The sequence below is a fragment of the Acromyrmex echinatior genome, chromosome 2 (genome assembly GCF_024713525.1).
Source record: "Acromyrmex echinatior isolate Ae372 chromosome 2, ASM2471352v2, whole genome shotgun sequence".
Taxonomy (NCBI): Eukaryota; Metazoa; Arthropoda; class Insecta; order Hymenoptera; family Formicidae; genus Acromyrmex; species Acromyrmex echinatior.
The window spans coordinates 16,662,848-16,683,195 of NC_141853.1; the positions used below are offsets into that span (position 1 = coordinate 16,662,848).

Sequence of the window (20,348 nt, forward strand, 5' to 3'; positions counted from 1 at the left end):
TTATTGTGAGTTGAATCGATTTGTCATTTGTTTCACTGTAATAAGTAACGCCATCATAAATTATTAATAATCTACATAAAATGATCACTGTAGGGTGATCACATGTAAAAGACTTAGTGATTATTTCGTGATACATACGTGTAGTGGAATAGTAAAGCATGTTGTATAGCAAAATACAAGTGCTTTGCTTTCTTATTCTTATTTTTTCTTTAGTTTGTTGTTTCGTATATCCCATCTATTTGGGATATACGGCATTTTTAGCGAGCGGGATTTATGCCCAAAACATACAAAGTGCGCAGGTTGAATTCAGTGCACTAAATTCAGTGCAATAAACGCATTATATGAAATATGTATCTCATGTTATAACAAATGTAATATATGTAGGAAGATCGTAATTTATTATTTATTATTTCATATTTATATTTACCATTCTTATTTTTTAATAAAACTTTATAAATACATTTTTTTTTAGTTATTGTGTCATTTTATAACTTATTCATATGCATTATTTATAAATTTTTCATGAGCCATATATACCCTCCCTCCCCCTATGAGTAGCCATATATTCCATCCCTATGGGATATACGGCAAAAATGCAAGAGTTTCAAAAAGTTTATTTTGTAATATGAAAAATAAATATTTCGGATTTTTAATATTTTTTTCATAGTAGTAGACAGTACAAAATTTTTACTGATATAGTTCGATTACTTTAAACATAATAAATAATACTTAATAAATTAAGTTTTTGATAGGTGCGGTGTATATACCGGAGTTACCCTATATCACGCGAAAGAATTCCCACTAATTGTATCTTTCAAATGTAGTAGTTAAGTTTTTGTATAAATCGTCGAAAATACAAGATTTATTTTTATGTGACGTCATATTTTTATATTGCATGATTTCTAAACATTCATATTTTCTCAAGAATTTAAAAATACTTTATTACGATTTATAAACTATATTTGCTGCATTGTCAAAAATTTCTTTAAATGCTAAGAATTGTTTGTTACATTATCGCTTGTTTCTTGTGAAATATTGACAACATTGAGGAATCGAAATTGTTTTGTATCGCGTAGGTTAAATGGGTCTTAGTGCAATGGTTTGCGTCGATGTTTGTCACCGGCATTGCATTGGCACCAAGAAAAGGAATCTGACAAGTAAACGACAGCCTTTCCACCTTCCAGTTGTCGCATTCGTGATACCTAATTGTCGATACTCAACACAACGGATATAGAGGTGCGAGATATGCGAACAGACGCGAATAACGAATAGAACATACATATGTGGATATGTACCGTTCGTCGACAATCGTTTAAATTAACGAAAATCCGCAGTAACGTCGGTTTCCTAATTGCAATTAATGCAAATTTACGCATGAACGATTCGATGGCTACGCGGACACTATTGTTTTTCGGCGTCAGTATGGTATATAGTAATGCGCCGCATCTGGAGTGGAAAATTCTTTAGGAAATAAAAAGGACCAATTTTTTCGGACCAATTTTCTTGCATTAAGTTTATAATACCAACGACGTTATTTGCAGATTTTTAACGGGATAAAAATATACGATAAAATATGGAGTATGAAAAGATTCAATTTTTAAGTTTTTGAAAAGTTCTCTTATTCGTTTGAAAATAAATGATGACTCCTTGTGGAGAATGATGAAATTTTAAACGTAAAGGCTAAATATACTTTTTATTCATTTGCAATATGCAGATCATGGAATTTAATTTTTTTATAAAATATATATGTAATATGTCTTTATACTTTTTTTTAAATTTGCGACATTGAATCATAATATTGATGCAATGCGGATGTGTGTATCGCAGTAGAACGTGATGAAATTTTCTCTTTGAAGATGAAATTAACACGGTACTTCCATTTATAAACCACGACAACGTATCACTACAATGCAGTGGCAATAAACCATTATATTAATTAATTCATTAAATCAAAACAAAAGTAAAAATATACGAAGCGGTTAAAATGCATTACTCGAGAGTTTCCATTGAAATAGTGCATTGAACAAATCACTTGCGTTAACACGATCAAGTTTCTCTCCGTAAGAGTAACCGGAGGAATATTCAAAATTTAATTTGCTATTCCGCTTTACCGCAAGCCATAATTTAATTAACTTAGTACCGCAATGACCTCATCAGTTTAATGGTTACGCAGAAATTATTTTGACAATATTTACCATGTATATTTGTCGCTATTTAAATATCAACGCGGTGGACATATAACATAATGACGCAAAAGCTATCGACGTCCATGCCACGATTCGCGCATCGCTAAATTCACCGGCAAATTCTCGTTACGAAATATTTCAAACATTCATCAGTACTTCCGCTTTCTCTCTTTCTCTCTCTCTCTCTCTCTCTCTCTCTCTCTCTCTCTCAAACTCTATCTATCTATATATCTAATCCATCTCTGTATCTAGCTTTCCTTCTTCGGTAAATGCGCTTTATTTATTTACATACCTTACTCGCAATCATCCTGAAAGTTTGTGGCGAGCGCCGGTACTTGCATATCAGTCCTAATTAATAATTCCAGCCGATTAAGCGGCAGGCAACTCGTGATTTGTAGACTAGATCAGCGCTACTGGGATTATCGCTAGCGATTACACTCACGCTTTGACTCGTTAACGAGATTGTGGGATAACCGCCGTGATGCCATTTGTCTCATCCTCTATACATTGACTTTTCCAGATCTGTACAAAACGTGTAATAGCTATCGACATTAACGTATTCTCGATTAATCCAAAACTCGCATCGTGGCGCATTAGATCTGTCGGCAGAACCGCAAGTTTAGTTGAATTGATAGCGAAGCGATAGGTTATTGATTATTAGTTGTGTGCTGAATTGGATTTAACAAAGTATAATTTATTAAACTTGTCTTCGTGTGATAACATTATTTAAAATTAAAAGCGACAAATACGATTATTGCGTCGAATAATTAGCGAATATAATTTGAAATGTTATTCGCGCAAATATAATTTCATTTCTCTTACCTAAAATTTTAGAATAATCAGCTTCGATTAATTTGAAACAAATAAGTTTATATCATAATTAAACGATTTTCATCAACGTAACAAATAAATTTATAAAAAATTTATATAAAAATTTATAATGAAAATACATTTTTATCTTCTCTCTCTCTCTCTCTCTCTCTCTCTCTCTCTCTCTCTCTCTCTCTCTCTCTCTCTATCAATTCACAGTTCATTTATCGGTTAAATAAAAAAAATGTTAGAATCAGTTATGTTGTACTTAATGCATCACGTTGCGAATTTTGCATGTTAAACGTCTTTATATACATCGTTCATAGTCACGTCGAACTGGAAAATCATTCTATTGTTTAGAAACAAGATTGAGAAGTTCTTGTTTGCGAAAAAGCGGTAATCGCGGAGAGTCACATCGGTAGAAACGTTGCAAGCTATTGAAATACGTTTTCAGTGAGAATTTCTCGGCGACGCAGCAACCACTTTACCTTGACACGTGCTTTGAATCCATCGTTTTACTCATGACCACGATCGATCAGATTCTATCGCGCATCTTTCACTCGTCTCTTACCCCACTACGCCATCACGGAAGATCACCCTCGATATATCGAAATAGATGCAAGTCAAAATCGTTGATCGAGATGGAGCCGAATGCGCGTACATCGAATCTATTGTCCCGTATGCGTTTGCTGACTTATTCTATCAATTCTGTTTATGATTTACGTATACCAAAACATGATTCGGAAACTAAATGCATCTCAGAGTCGATACTCTCTTAGTATTCAACATGGAAACCATTTGAGGTGAGTGGTGGCTTAAATTGTCGTGATTGCAGTATTCGTGTCTGTTTAATATTAGTGCAGAAAATGGCGTACCATAAATGTAATTTACAAAGTAATATTGAATTCGCGACCAAATTTAAGTAAAATAATTCAATGATTAATTTAATGTTATAAGAGAAACAATCTTCAAGTCTGTTTATTATTTAATTGTAAGAAATCAGATATACTACATTGCCAAATAAGTGATGTGTATAAACATTTTGCCTTAAAATTTTTAATATATTAGGTGCGCAACTAAGTTCTCGCTGTTATTTTGATGCATTTTCATCAAAATAACAGCGAGAACTTAGTTGCGCACCTAATATTATTGTAAAGAAAGAGTGTATATGCCATATATTTTTTCATAATATATTAATTTGAAAATTCACGCACGATATTCTGTGATAGTAAACGTTTGTAAATATTTTATGTGGTTACAACATATAGGTAACATTACTTTTTATTGGGATATGCGGGTAGAATTACATTACGGGCAAATACGGCGAAATGTTTCCCTTGGCTTTTGAACGCGGACCACATCTTTCAGCATTCAAAACCCGAGTTTGTCAGCCGAAAAAGAATTGCAGAATAGCCTCGTCCGAAGCCGTGATGTCGGAGCACCCTGCTAACCCTCGTTGTCCAGGGTCTTAAGCTCTATCGATTTCGGATGAAAGTTGCTGGCTCTTACCCACGTTCTCTCCCTCTCTTACCTCTCTTTCTTTCTTTCTATTTCTCTTTCTCTCGCGATATTAATCCCTTTGTATCGACATACATATATATCTCTCGTTACAGATTCTCACGGTGGTTTTAAATCGTGAGAATCTCGAGGGTGCGAAAGCAGCTCGAGAGAGCGGCATTGAGAGTGAGGCGCAAAAGATCGAGAATTAAGAATTAAGACGAAAGATGATAGCAACAAAGCCATACCAGCACGACAAAGGCACGTCAAGACTTTGGGGTATTGCTTGCCGAATCTCCCTATCATGGGGTAAAAATACGAAGAAAGATAGGAGGTATCAAGAAGTTCTGCAAAAATTAAACTGTGACATTTCATCACGAAAATAAATTGTTCAATGTTTTTAAACTGAAAATGAGTAATGTTGGAGAAAATAAAGAAAAATGTACCACTTAATAATAAACCTAAAAATGTATACTGTATACCTGAATAAATCTGGATTCTTAATAATATCTAAAGTTTTAAAAAATATTTTATTGAATGTAATTAATGAATTGAATTGAAATTTAGTTTAATTGAAAAAAGTGTATATGATGAAATAAAAAAATTTTCATTTTTGCAACAGAATTAAATTATTTACTGATATTTCTCGACCGGGGCTATTCGCTAGTCACTGGTACTTTTCTTTCTCCTTACATAGCGCATGACTGTCCTGGGATCTTTCTTTCTCATGGAAGGCTCAGTACAATTACGGTTTAACGAGGGTTGGAGCTTGCAATCGTATTTATAGTGAAGAGAAGAGAGAGGAGGGAACTAAGATGTTGCTATTGCGACCGGAATTCATGTTCAGAGGAACGGCCGAAAAGAGAAAGCCGATTTGTGAGGGTGTATTGGAGTTGTTTTTCTTTTTTATAAGATTATCCGCGGGAAACGATCGTGACCGAAAAAAGTATAACGATAGAACTTCGAAGCTAGGCACATAAACGAATTCAGTAGCAGTTCTTAATAGCGTGCACGAATTTACGTGCACGAATTTAAAGGGAGTATTATATTTACGCACATATGCGTATACTAAGCATCTATTAAAAATTTACATATAAAATAAAATTTATACCTAAATACATAATAAACTAAAAATTTGATATTTTTGAAGAAATATTAAAATAAATAGTTTTATGTTAAAATAGCAATATTATACATGAACAATCGCTTATTCATGTATTACTTTGGAATACTACAGGGTATTACTTGGTACTTAAATGTGAAAGCATCATATCGCTATGTCAAACACGAAATTTCTCGTAAAATGATTATCGTCATGGTAGTGATATTATCTTCTCTCTCCGTGTGCTAATGAAATTTACAGGTTTCGAGTAAGTTCACACATCTTGTCGAAAGATCAGGATTGCGTGCACACACATATACACAAACAAAATTACGTTACGCGCAACTTCATGATGTACGTAAACGTATATTTGCATTTTGATTAATTTATTCTCATATTTCACTTAATATTAATTAATTCGTTCTCACACGCTTTCTGATGTCGAAAATGGAACTATTTTCATAACCGATTGTATTAAGTTAGTACAGAAGTTCATAGCGCTACTTTTCATTTGTATGTCTACATATTCAGCTTAAAAATCTGTTTTTTTTTTCTTTTAATTTCGGTGATTTTTTATAGAATTATGAACAAAGTCAAACTGCTCCTTTTACTTAATCTGTGATATTACAATAACTAAAAATCTAGAAACACTTTTAAAAAATGATTTTGTAAGGAAAACTTTAAGCGTTCATTTTAGATATCCGAAAATTTTCGCAAGTTTTTTTTAGACAGACCTACAAAGTGGGAAGAAAATTTCCCATTTCGTTTAACACATAGTTTTCTACGATATGTGAAAGTTACAAAACTCATAAAAACTCAAAAAACATAATAAATTTTTGAAAGTAGAAATTTTAAGCTTTAAAACCTCCTTTTTTAAATTTAAATTTCATTAATTTTTAACGAAATTATAGCTATTTGAAATTTAAAGTTTATAAAGCTACGAATTTTTTATCTAATCTAATATTTATATATTCAATACTATTTGTCATTAGAAAAAAGGAGAAATTTATGCATAATGCATTCCAAAAATGTCGTTTTTCTAATTTCTGAATGCGCGTATATTTATAAGTAAATGAAATATTTGAGAAACGCATTATTATGTAAAAAAATTATTAATATTAAAAAAAATGAGAGGTTATTCCGAAGGAAAAGATAAATATTTTAATATATCGATATTGAATGAAACTTCTGCATTCTCCGTCTATTTCACATTCCTTGTAAGCTTGTATTTTTGTGTAAACAGATCGATAGCGCTCGAGATCGATAGATTCCTTTAGTATATTCAGTTCGCCTCACGCCGACATAAAATCCGTAGTCATAGCCATCCGGGTCAGAATCAACAGTTTGCTCTATTGATTACTGACCATATGCCTACTGAAAGAGACAATAAACGTGCCACCAACAAATGTTACATCGAACTCGTCCATTTATCAAACATGATCAAAGATAAGGAAGAATTCTTTCATATTTTTAGCTTATTTGTGTAGTTTTTTGCTTAATATTTATCATGTAAAATGAATTCTACTGACACATCTAATTTCATATTACGTTTATTAAATTTTGCAATTTGCTCGAAATTACACCCGTTGTTATAGAAAATTAAATTAAACAAATTTTCATTAACCCAGTAAATAATTTACAAATACAACAGTTGCAATTTTGATAGCCGTGGAGAATTAATGTTTGCATATTTCAGGAAGATGACAATTTCTCATCTTATATCCTGGTGAAAATCCAACAGATATCGTCATAAAAAATTGTTATAAAATACATTTTTTAAATTTAATATTGTATTAATATTTAATATATAATTTATTAAATTTTACATTTCAATTTTCTAAATTATAATTCCGAATAAAAAAAGAGTACTTTTTTTATGCTATCTATATTTATTTTAATTAATTAATATTTATTCAATAGATCTAATTAATTTTTAATTAATTTTATTTAACAAATTTTAAATAAAATCTCGTCTAAAATATATTAAATATAAACATAACATTTTATTAGCTTTAAGCGAAATATCTTTTGTTATCTATCGTTTTTCATTATTTTAATACTATTCTTCATCAATATTTCAAATGCTTGACTATATGCACATGCTTTTGTTGATATCAACTGAATATAGAAAAATAGATTATTTGTAAAATGAATGGCATTCTATATGATTGCCACTAAATCCAAGAATACTTCTTATATCAGGTTAGTATCGATTTTTAGGACTTTTCTGTCGCGATTTATCGGAATGATACAATCATCTCTCGATTTTTTTCCACCTCTTAATGCTGCTATCAAATCTTTCTCCCGCTTGGAAAGCGAACGTTATAGGATAATAAAAAGCGATTTCGATAGCTTGTCTCGCCAAATGCGGAAACCCGACAAACCGGATCCAGCTCGCCCCTTACCGAAGTAGGAAGATGGCAATTTCCGGATAAATTTTGCCTGACGGTCAAAAATTACAGAGAGATGAAGTGAAACTGAGATATTGACATTGAACCGGGGCTGATAGTTTTCCCATCAAGTGAAATTAATATCAATTTTGAAGCTAATTATCTTATTAACGATCTTTATATCTAATCTAACGCGAATAAAGATTATCACGTTTCGTTGGAAAGTGAATTCTTTATCTTAATGTTGTATTTTTAATCTTTTTACAATAATATATTTTTCATAAAATTTTCATTTTTAAGCATTTAGACATGAATTTCTAGATTCTTTCTTATTATATTAGGGATTATCTATTAATTTATCGTTTATATAATTAGGGAAAGCATGATGCTTTTGTGATCTTATAAGTAATAATATTTAATCAGTATCGTGAATTAAAAATTTTACTTTTATAAAAAGCTTGTTTTGCAAAATTTTAGCCAAATTTTAGAAAGTTAATAACTGGAAGAGTTTGTAAATCGCTCTCGATGGAAGTTTGCACCCTTCGAAGAAACAAAAAATGCTAATGCTCTCTATCTGATTTTATCGATTTATGGAAATTTTAAAAAGCTTCTGAAGAAGGATTGAGTTAGAATATATGCTTAACGTGAAGCTGATAGAAAGTGAAAATTAGTTATTGGACTAAAAAACCAATTGATAAAGCGAATTATTCTATGTGTGTTATTTCAAATAATCAAAATGCAATTTACAAACTTTCCTTTGCGTGTAATTAAATGAAAAGAGTATAATGTATATAATTATCTCATAACATATATAAATTTAAATTTATCGAAACTTCAAGCTATGCAAAATATTGACGCAGTTGTCAAATATTTAGCGCAAGATAATTTTGTAATTATGATCAAACGAGTCTTTATCTGTCTCTTGTTTCATTAATGTTCTATATCGTAATTATATATATCAGAACGTGAAATTTTAATCTGATGATTATGGCTCTAAACTTCCGTCTGCATCCAAATTATTAAAATGGAGTCATTAAAAATTATTTTATTATTTTCCTCGCGTAATTTTTCAACGATGTTTCTTAGCTACGAAACGAAGTTTCGTTAGTTGTTTTATCTAAACTGATCGACATGCGCTATCGAGAAGTAATATTCATTGACGTGACTTGTATTAATATTATTTGATTTATGAGAAATCGATTTTATGTATTAAGTGTAATAAATCTTATGATGTTGACGTTATTCGAAGGATCTGTATAAACTCCGCAATGGACCAGTAACTCTTCGACAAGTGCAATAATGCATCGTGATATTACAAAGCTATATTACAATGAAGAAAACCGTAATGGAAGAAAACCATAAAGCTATTGTTAAAAATGTATATTATTAAAATTATTCCACAAATATGTTTTATATCTTCTCTACTCTCTCTACTTTATTATATTATATTCTACATTATATGTACATCATAGTAATAAATATAATTTAGATTCTAAGTAAAATCAAAGCTTATTCGAACAAAAAAGTATCGTCAATCAGAAAATTAATCATTCAAAAATTTCACTATTAAACTTAAACAACATTATGCAACTTAATATTTCACTGCTAAATGAAGTAACTTTAATTACTGAGATTTGTGCCGATTTAATTATGATCACGGTGCATCTTATTACATGTGACCGTGCATAAATATTAAATATTTATGCAAAATGAAAGATTGCCGGAGCCCGAAGCGTTGAATCAATATCATATTTCTCGTCATACGCTATTACTAATTGGGAACCGGATGTTAAAGCATTTCGCTTTGCCGCTTTGCTGTAATTTTAAACGAGCTTTACGAACCTGCGATGTTACTTTGATACCCGTTTGGCGTAACGGTGCACCATTTTACCGCCATTGAAACTAACGAATCTGACGATAAGCTTCAACAACGCGTTATGAAACGCACGTGTATGAAACGCTTTATTGTCGACTGAACCAAAGTAATTAGTGAATTCTTTCGCGTTCTTCCTCTTTCTCTTTCTTCCTCTTGTGTCAAGCGCACTCGAAATGTTACATCCTTTCGTTTCTTTTTTGTCACAGGATGGAAAGCCAGAGGGATTCAGCGAGTCAGCCGGCGGTAATTTAAAGCGCGAGATGTGTGCTGCGCGAATGCTTTATAGAATCACGAAATATTACTACGTCCGGAACTTCAAACATCTCTAAATAAATCCGGTAAGCTTGATCTGAGTTCACAAATGAAATTCCTTTTCTTCCGTTGGGATTATTCAACATTCGCTGGTCCTTATATTCCTCGATTGCGGAGTGTGAGGATATGCAATATTGAAAAGTAACATCAATGTTACATTCTGTTAATGAATGAATTAATGATATAATTCTGTTAAAATAGAATTTCCAACGTCTCCATATTTCCGAAAAGCGCATAAGTCTAAGTCCACAACCTTGCTTTAAGAGGCCGTAAGCTGTAAGTTCTAAGTGACGATATATCGACCGTAGAACTTGTACTTTTAGGTCGTAACAATTGGATTTTACTCAATTCGCTTAAGTCTAACGATTAAAGCTTAAAGACAGTAAAGATTGCGCAAAAATAGTTTAAAGACAGAAATTATTGTCACTTAATCTCTTTCGACTTATGACCTTAAGGCCTCTTAAAGCAAGATTGTAAACCGAACACAAAGGAATTAAAAGTACATAATATTAATCGCTAAGAATCTCTTAATATTTTTTCGAATTTATATTTCTATTTTTTTATTTAAACAGCATATCGCAATAAAATTACTTTGAGAGAAAAAAAATATTATGAATATTTCTTAACATATTCGTGAATCAATCATATTCAAATCAATTTACTATTAATTTCTGCCCCTCAGCACTATCACATAATTCTATAATTTTCCTATTATAGAACTAAGACCCAGGATTAAAAACTACATATACCAATTTAGAATTAAAGCAGTAGGTTAAAGCAAAAGAGAACATGGTAGGCGCGCAATAAAACGAGAGGTCTCCATACGGCAGACCAACGTATATTAAGGATTACTATCATAATTAGAGTTCACGAGAAACCCGACCGTAAAAGTCGACTTATTATATCACCAGCAAAGTTCTCTACTTTAATACCACCATCCCAGCCAAATGTCTATCGCTTTAATAAAATTCGCGAAAAAAGCATACAATAGTAAGCATACATGAGAGAAAAAAAAAGAAATTTTTTGTTGGAAAAATACACTCATGCATTAAATACTAATTGCTCATGAATTTATTTAAAAATTGTAGAGCCTTTTTTTATCAGCATTAAAAATGGAATTAAATATGCACGTATATTCGGGCTAGGGATATAAACTAGGTCAGTCGCTATCGCATTACGACGGATTCCATAATATCTTACTTTCCGAAAATAATTTCGGCGAGCACATTAAGTATTATTACGTCGTCTAATTGTTGCTCATGGACTATTTAGCTCATTTCTCATAATTTTCAGTATCAAATATTTAAATTATGAGGGATACTCGATCACCGCACGCTATTCACAGTATATTATATTTTACTCTAATGCTTATTAATTTATTATGAAGGAATGAGTATTTTTTATTCATGATAATATTTCAATTATCAAGAACACTTCTGACGTAAGTGAATATATTGATTTCATGGTACTCGTTTAAAAAAAAAGGAAATTATTCCATATTAAGATCGTCCCTGAGTTGTCAGTTAAATTCAAGGGACAATGTGCAGTGTGCTGGGAAATGCTAAGAACCGCTGTCTCTTGGACGATGAACAAAAGAGCATGACGCGTTCATTACTTTTTAAATGGAAGTTTCATTACGCTTTGTAAAGACGCAGACGCATTAACATTAACTTACTGTTATTAAAGCATTAATATTTAAATATCAGATATTATATATGTTTATGTTGATATTATTATATGTTTATACATTTTTATTATTCTTAATAAGTTACGAGAAAGCAGGTTTCAGATAAACGTAAAATCATTATATAATCGTAATTGCTCCCAAGAGTACAATAATACGTTGCTATTTTTAAATGCATTTTTAAGTATAAATTCAGAAAATTAAATGCCGTTAGAATAAGAGAGTGTTTTATCGTGTACACGTGCAAGCACTGTGATAAAATCATCTGAAATCTTTGTAGAATATATAATTAAGTTCTATCTTCTCTCTCTGTTTTTATCATCTTTTTAATTATTTTTTTTGATACTTTTCTTGTTTTTAATATTGGAAAAAAAATCGTGAACAAATTTATTATTATTTTCAAAGAAGAAAGATTGTTGGACGATAATCTTTAAATTTCTATTATATATATATACATGACATATATATTTCTTTTATACATTTTTTTTTTATTATAATTTATATTTTTTTTTGAAAAATTTTATTTAATTGTATTGGAAATGTATATCCCATAGTATTGATTTTCGCAAATTTTGTTTAAAAGAATATATCGGTGTATAAATCGCGATAACAATTTTATTCGCGTTTACATTTGTCTCGTTTGTTTTATATGTTTAATATTTTTCATTACGATATTCCAAAAAATATATAGGAGTTAGGAGAAGATAAATTTAATTGGTTCATTTTTAAAGTTTGTAAATAAGGTAGATAAAAACGTAAGTGGATAATGAAATCTTATTCTTCAGTTCATATCGATCGGATTTTTTGTGTTAATAAAATGTCATATCTATATTCAACCAAATCCGATATTTGATATTCAAATTCTTTCACTATGGAGAGAATGTCGTTCGTTCATGAAAATATAACAATGCACTCGCCTGCGTTTCTAACTGCGATGATCATGCATATCTACTGCATGTCCACGTTGCGAACGCGCTCGAGCAAGTGCAATGTTGCAAACGACAGTCGAGTATCGCCCATAAAAAAAACAAAAAAAATTGTGATGAAGGGGAAACAAATGGCACGATCCGCCGCTAAACATCAAAGGGCCAATCGCGCGAACGTGTTCTGAAACGTTAAATTTACAGTTGCATTTAACGCTGCTAACGTTAACAAACGCGATTCTGGCATTTCCCGCCGGCTGAAAAAATATTTAATTGTGCGTATTTTTATGATCAATTTCTATATGTCACATTCCTTGATACCATCGACGGTATCCAGAGACAAATAGAGTTATACTCTCATAGAAACGGAAAAGGAGATTGCTCACGGTTCACTGACGATTCGGGGAAAATGTACCGTCGCGTGGGATGTGGAACGGGAGAGAAAAGTTTCATCAGGCTAAAGCGCACGATGGGAAATACACCCGGGACCGAAGTTTCGCGCGGTTTGGCACAGCAGCGATGGCGGTCGTTCTCCAAAAATTACAATTTACGGACCAGCCCAGAGAATTGTTACGAGCGGGCGCGGATCGATACGGCGCAATTTCGTAACGGCGGTGACAATCACCGTTTTTCCTTTTCACCGATTGCTTATTCATTAAGAGAACGTGGATTTCTTCGCGTTTTGTTCCAAAAAATAACGAGAAAAATAAAAGAATGTTTTCATTTTGTGCTGTGCGTGCTATTCGAATTTATATATTGTGTATTTCGTAATAATAATAAAGTATATATTGCAAATCTTTCATCTGTTCAGATTCTACCGTCTATCGGATAATTTTTTGATATAAGAAGATTATGACGAGGACGTTTTATAGTAATATACAGACGTTTTGAATATCGATGGCGGTGCGCATATTTTTTTAACAGTAGCTGCTGCATGACTTTAAATTAACTTGTTTGATTACATCGTTGTCATGTCGTTGATTACAATTCGATCCGACAATAAATCAAATCACGCACGACTCGTGAATGAAATGAAAATTGAGTCGTGCACCAAATATTCGATATGCACCTACGATTTATAGTCACAGTCGTGCGTCGTGTCTAGATTTGTGAGTACTATTGCGGGATATGTTTATTCGACCTATATTTATCGATACAAGTCGCATGTATCTTCAAGAATTAATGTAACTCAGGAGTTTATGGCACACGTTTCTCATTTATTAACTGCAGCCAACGCGACCACCTGTGTATCGGTCGTTCGGATCTCCATATGAAATAAATATGAATATCTGGGATTGAAACTGCGCAAAAAAATACAGGAAAGCAACTGTGGAAAGTATTATCTGATTTATACGGGTGATATAAATTGCAAGCTGCATGTTTAAATAATACGATGCATTATAATGAAAAGCGTGTTCGTTCCAAGTAATGTAGCTGCATTAAATTTAATTATAGGTGATCCTCGTTGCGACGAATCAACAATACAATTTTATTAAATCATGACGAGAATTATAAGTGATTATAACGTATAGGATTATTATTCTAATTATTCTGATTTCAAAAATGAATTTCACAAAGGCATGATGTCATAATCTATCATTTTTTTCATTAATTTATTCTTTTCTATATTTTACTTTACTTATATCAACATTTTTTTTACCATGTCTTGTTTTACTCAGGAATTTTGTTGTGAATATATATTTTACGATTATTCGATCCAACCACAACACCGAGAAGCAAGACCGGAGATGTTACCCCGTACGTGCAAATAAGCGTTGACGTACGTGGCGGGTGGTTTGGGGTAGCGGCAGCAGCAAAGTGGCGGACAAGTCTTATCCTCTTTACTTGTTGCTTTTCTTTACGTGGCGCTTAAATGGCTCGCATTTCCTCATTGAAAAACACGCCGTGAACGCGCGTCGCGGCTGCTTTTACTCCCAGAAAAACAGGACAGCGTCTGCTAGCACGAGAGCGCGCATATGCAGAATTTGCATGAAATTTGTCGCGCAAACGAGAAGAACGTTTTACGGTATTATAGCGACGACGAGTCTCGAATGTCAATTCGAGGCGTACGTGAACGCATTACAGGACGGATTGCGGTAGCGAATTACGTCGGGAGGGTAAACCGGGAGAGCTCAGGATCGCAATCTTAATCATAACACATAGAGGAGATTCGTATCCTTCAGATCTTGAGCACTCCGTGACGACAATCCGTCTTCAGTGCTACAAACGCATAGCTAAGTGAAAATATCGATTTGATTCTCCTCGGGGATTTTGAACAACTTATAGTCAATTGAAACGGAATAGATAATGTTACAAGTCATCATTATCTGTATTAATAACCGTAAATGTAAAATAAAAATGTCACATTTACGAGCTAAATACATTGACGCGTTTATATTATTGGTACTATTTAAACAAATGGTTTATTAAAATTTAGTTTTTTTTTCAGTGAAATTGCAAGTAGTAGCTTCGATTATGTAATCATAGTTTTTTAAATTTTATTATAAAATGTAAGAGAAAACGACATTTCATAAAAATTGAGTCTATTGTTTTATTTACTTTGTAAATTGTCATCTTTGTATCTTGTTTCTTTTTATATTAAAATTCATGTCTCAAGATGTTAAGGAAAATAAAAAAAAACTCGACGGAAGTTTCATATAAGGACGAATTATTTCATGTTCATTTCGTATACATTACTTGCACTTTTTTTTAACGAAGTTGTATAAATTTTACGTCAAGAATAGTAGTAAACTCAACATCATTATATTTAAGTGCTCTAAAAAGTTGCAGATAAAAAATGGATGTAAAAAATATTTCTTGAATAAGTTTCTCTCTTTCTTTCTCTATTGGCTATTCTCTAGATCACTACATTTGTTTCTATCATGGAAACGTGATTTACATTAAAACAATATCTGCTCTATCGTTATGACCGGCCACTTGCAAGCGCAAAAACTTGACTGCCAGTTCTTCGGTCAGTAGAAAAGGCCATTAACGGTTTATAATTGCATCCAATAAGTCAAGCGACGTGAATTAAAAATTAATCTACATACCTACATAGGTACGCCATCGAGAAATTACATAATTCTTTCGTTATATGATTTTTTTTATATGAAACACGAATTTTGATTACGAAACGTGCGAGAGCGACGTGTTTTACATATGTACATGCTCATGTGCATGGCGTAACGTATAATCTATTGCGACGCGAGTACTGGTGCAATTAATTTTTACTCTTTTTTTTATTTCCCCACCTTGATTAAATTTCCGCCGACAGCGGAATCACTTGACTTTTCTCTCACTCGTTATTTACGTGCAAAATGCTTAATCGCCTTTAAAAGAGGAAAAAAACCGCGGTGCTAATTTTTATATCCCAGATCAGCTACCTCAAATCCAAAGGATCTGATCCTCGTATAATACAACTTTTTTTACAACATTTAAGTTACAACACTTAATTTTAATAGTAAATTGAGTGATAATTGGACTTTAGTGATAAATCTTCACAAACGGAAGTGCGGGCAATTAAAAAGTTATTAATATAATTTTGTTTAATAGCTTGCTTTAATAAACTTGTATTAATAAATTTACGATAATTTACGATAATTTACTGTAGAAATAAATTATCTATTCATGAGATGTCCTCTTTATCTGTATTATTTTTACGTACTGAAGTGATATGTACGTAATTTACATCATATTTTACATACATTTGACATTTACAATTTTTACATATCCAATCTCTTGAATTAATCTTCTGTTTGCAATCTTTTTTTATCTAAGCGAAATTTTTGTCTCAAATTTCTTCCAAATAAAGGAAAACGGTTTTCCCTCTTAAAATATCTTGTTAAAAAACTATTTAATAATATAATAATGAAGTTGAAAAATAACTTCGAATTTTTTCACATATTTTGAAGGTCCAGAATGATAAAAAAACAGATCGCAGATGAATGGTTACAATAAGAGACAATTTTAACTCACCAATATGATGCGCAGCAGTAGGGGATGTTGTAACACCAATTACGTTAAACTATGAATATATCCAACTTTTAGAGTCGCTCGAAATATGTAATTAATATTTTGAAAAGTTATATGCATCGAATAGTTAGAAACGATTAATTTGGCGAGAAACAATAATAATAAATTATTCATTCCATCGATCCGTTGTCACTCGATGTCTCCTCTTTCTCCTCTCAGGTTCCTTTGTCGCACTCACACAATATAACATTCACGAGGCACAGTTAACTTCAATCACGTACGTATTAATCACCGAAATACAATAAAGAGGAATGCACAGCATCTGGCGCGGCACTTCGATGTGCATTGCGTGTGACATGCGCTCTATTAAATCGTATAACGAAAGAATAACGTTTGTCAATCAATGGTTAATTACGATTTCAATAATTGTCCATTTTAATGTTCATAGGGGATGATTGCGATCTCACGCCACTATCTGCCTCGAGTCTTGTCGTATCAATGATAACAGGTGACCGTTGATCTTGTTGCGTAGTAAAGGTCAGGCATGAACGAGCAAATGACAAAGCGAATATACTGTTTGTTGTACATGTACGTATCATAAAAAACGAGTAAAAAAAAAACATATTTTGCATCAAACAATTTCTCAACGCTACGAAATATGAGTATTTAATTTACTGTATATTTAATTTACTGTAAACCATTTCTAACCAAATATTCTCTCTACTTTATACATCTCGAACTATTTACTAATAAACGTATTAATACGATCTCTATATATTATTTCAATTATACAATTTAATATCCATGGTTTACTCAGCGCTCTATCTTTATCCGAAAATAATAAGCAAATAATATTTTAATCGGCTAAATTATTTAAAAGACATCTCTAAGTATCATCTGAAATTGTATTGTCTACGTATAAATATGAAACAATTTATATAATTCTTATTCTTTATCGTTTCGATTATCATTTCATATGTATAAACTGCACAGAATTCTGCTTCAATAGACACCACATTTTGATATAAATCATGAAACAATTTATACAATTATTTTTCCTTATCGTTTTTATTATTATTGTAAATGTTTGAAATGTAAAAAATATATAAACTGTACAAGATTCTATTTCAATAATAAATCGCATGAATTAATGTGATATAATAATTGTAGGAAGAGATGTTATTTGATATTTTTCGGCATTTGTCGCGATCGCGTTTACGTAAGTTTAAAAAGATTCCTCTTTAAAGATTTTTCATTTTCTACGATATGGCAGTATTGCTGTTTGAAAAATGGAACCTCGTAAAATCGCGAAAAATAACAACAGGCGGAGCGACGTTCCACGGTCGTGCCACATTCTGTCGCCTCGAGAATAATGACGACGTACAGTTCTGCGTGCACGCGCCAACCTTGCTGCGAGATGGGGGGGAGGGGAGCGCGTGCCGTTCTATTGTCTTAGGAGATGTGATCACAAATACTAGGAGAGAACGTTACTACCACATACGATATACAATAATCTCTTTTTCACGATCCGTAGGCGTATCAAAGCGACGATAATTAATCTAAATAGATATTTATTTAAAGTGTATAAATAACGAAACAATAGGAGAAAGAAATTATGAATTATTATTATTCAACAATAATATTTAGTATAAACTAGAGATGATATTAGAGATAAATTACTTTAACCGTTTTTTGACCGAGTTTTTTTACCTATCTTTTTTGCACATTTAAATGTAATTTACGGATAAATTGATATAAGTAACGAAAAGGCATGATAAATCGTTTGTTAATGCTCATATTGTAAGATTTATTTATTGATTTATTGAAAATGTATTTCTTGTGTAATATTGAATTAGTTTTGAACTGTATATTTTTATTTTAAATATTTTAGAACTGTATATTTTTATTAATTATATGTCGTAATTAGTTTTAATAAACGTCTCGCGCGATGTCAAGATAAAATTGCAAGTGTCATTTTTTAATTTTTCTGTCATTAATGAAACGTCACGAAGTGGATCAATTTTGTTGAGCAACGGCACGACGCCTTTAATAAGTAAATATAATCGATACTTGTCAATATTTTAATACTTGTCGCGTAACATAAATCCTGCATGGATACATCTATGATTTATTAAAATTTTCTTTTATTCGAAATTTGCTTGTTACTCTAATTTTTAATTGGGATTGCAGTTTAATTTTTTTAATACTATTCCTATATAATGTGATAAAGCGCATATCGTTTATTTATTAATATCGGGAATGCCGTACAAAATGCCATGTGGTCGTTGTATTCTGATGATTAATGTGCACGTGATCGGAATTAATTGATTTTGCGAAAAAATGTTATGCCACGAAGAAACAAAAAAAAACAAAAGAATAAAGAGGAGACATCAGGTGACAAAGCAACCATGGGGAATAAGTTTATTTTTTTTTATGCGAGACATTCTCTCGGCGTTTATTCTCTCGATGATCGTATCGATACATTATTTTGCATCATTGTGAAATATTTTTTTGTTAAATATCTCTAATTTTGTTTTATAATAACACTCTTTCCAACGTGTATATTTTTAACAAGATAAACATACAATAAAATTTCTATTATTATTTTATTTTTTTGTACGAGAATTAGATTATTTAATTAATTATATCCAGCATGAATTTGCATTGAGAAGGAATCCAGCTAGTGAAATCAATGTAGAAATTGTTCATTCAACATAGGAAATCCTATTACCACACAACTCATACTCATGATGAGAGACATGAAACTAAACACGCAGCGGTGAACGAACAATGCTTCCTGAAACGGCCATTTTCCCGATGACATAAAGAAAATCAATGAGTACTTCGTGAGGATACAAATAGACTGCGTATTCTAAAGCTGCGTACATCTACCCGTGCCACTATTCGCGAACAATGTCCATCTTGGTATGTGCTTCAGTTTGACGAAAAGCCGATATGGAGCACTTGTGCTACTTCATACTACTGTTGACGAACGAAAATCATCGTATAGTTCATCATGCACACCAGTGCAGTCGATGAGTCAACTATTACGTATGAGGAAATTGTATTATATAATTCTTGGGGTATTTTATGGTTTTTAACTTTAATAAATTATTTGAGATAGTAGTTAATTATTGGAAAAGCGAAGCTAAGTTTCCGTTGAAAATTTTTTCAGATTATTTTTGTTTCCGTTGCGGATATTATGTAACAAGAACAATTTTAATGTTATTTCCAATTCCCTAGAGAAGATGAATAGGTATAAATCGTTGATATTCGAAGAATTTCTTGTTTCCTCAAATAATGAGACAAACATTTTTCCAATTACGTTATCTCTTTCTCTTCACTACTATAGAATTGACTTATGTAGTTCCATAAATAATCGATTATTTATTACAAAATTAATTAGCATTATAATTATGGTCTCTAAAGTTAATAAACAATTCTAAGAAAACAGATTTTAAATCGTTCTTGCAGATAGTTTGGAAAACGGAACTCATCCTCGAAAATTATAACGTCTAGTTAATTTATCTTTAAAGAAAATGAATCTCTTAATTCGAATAATTCGTCGGGTAAACTAAATGAAGTAAATTTTTCAG

General features: G+C 31.7%; 1 protein-coding gene and 1 long non-coding RNA gene across 4 annotated transcripts in view; one reads left to right on the forward strand and one right to left on the reverse strand.

Moving 5' to 3' along the window:
- rsh (Rap GTPase activating protein radish) overlaps window positions 1-20,348 on the reverse strand; it is a 135,243-nt gene that overhangs the window by 79,160 nt on the left and 35,735 nt on the right. The gene's annotated exons all lie outside the window — the stretch shown is intronic.
- The window catches only part of LOC147910553 (uncharacterized), a 126,667-nt gene that overhangs the window by 43,922 nt on the left and 62,397 nt on the right, over window positions 1-20,348 (forward strand). For 2 of the 3 annotated variants that reach the window (XR_015544134.1, XR_015544135.1), the window contains exon 2: window positions 10,068-10,199. This is a non-coding gene — a long non-coding RNA (uncharacterized LOC147910553). Of the gene's footprint in view, window positions 1-10,067; window positions 19,667-20,348 lie in introns of those variants that run through there. The other variant, XR_015544133.1, reaches the window with a different exon arrangement.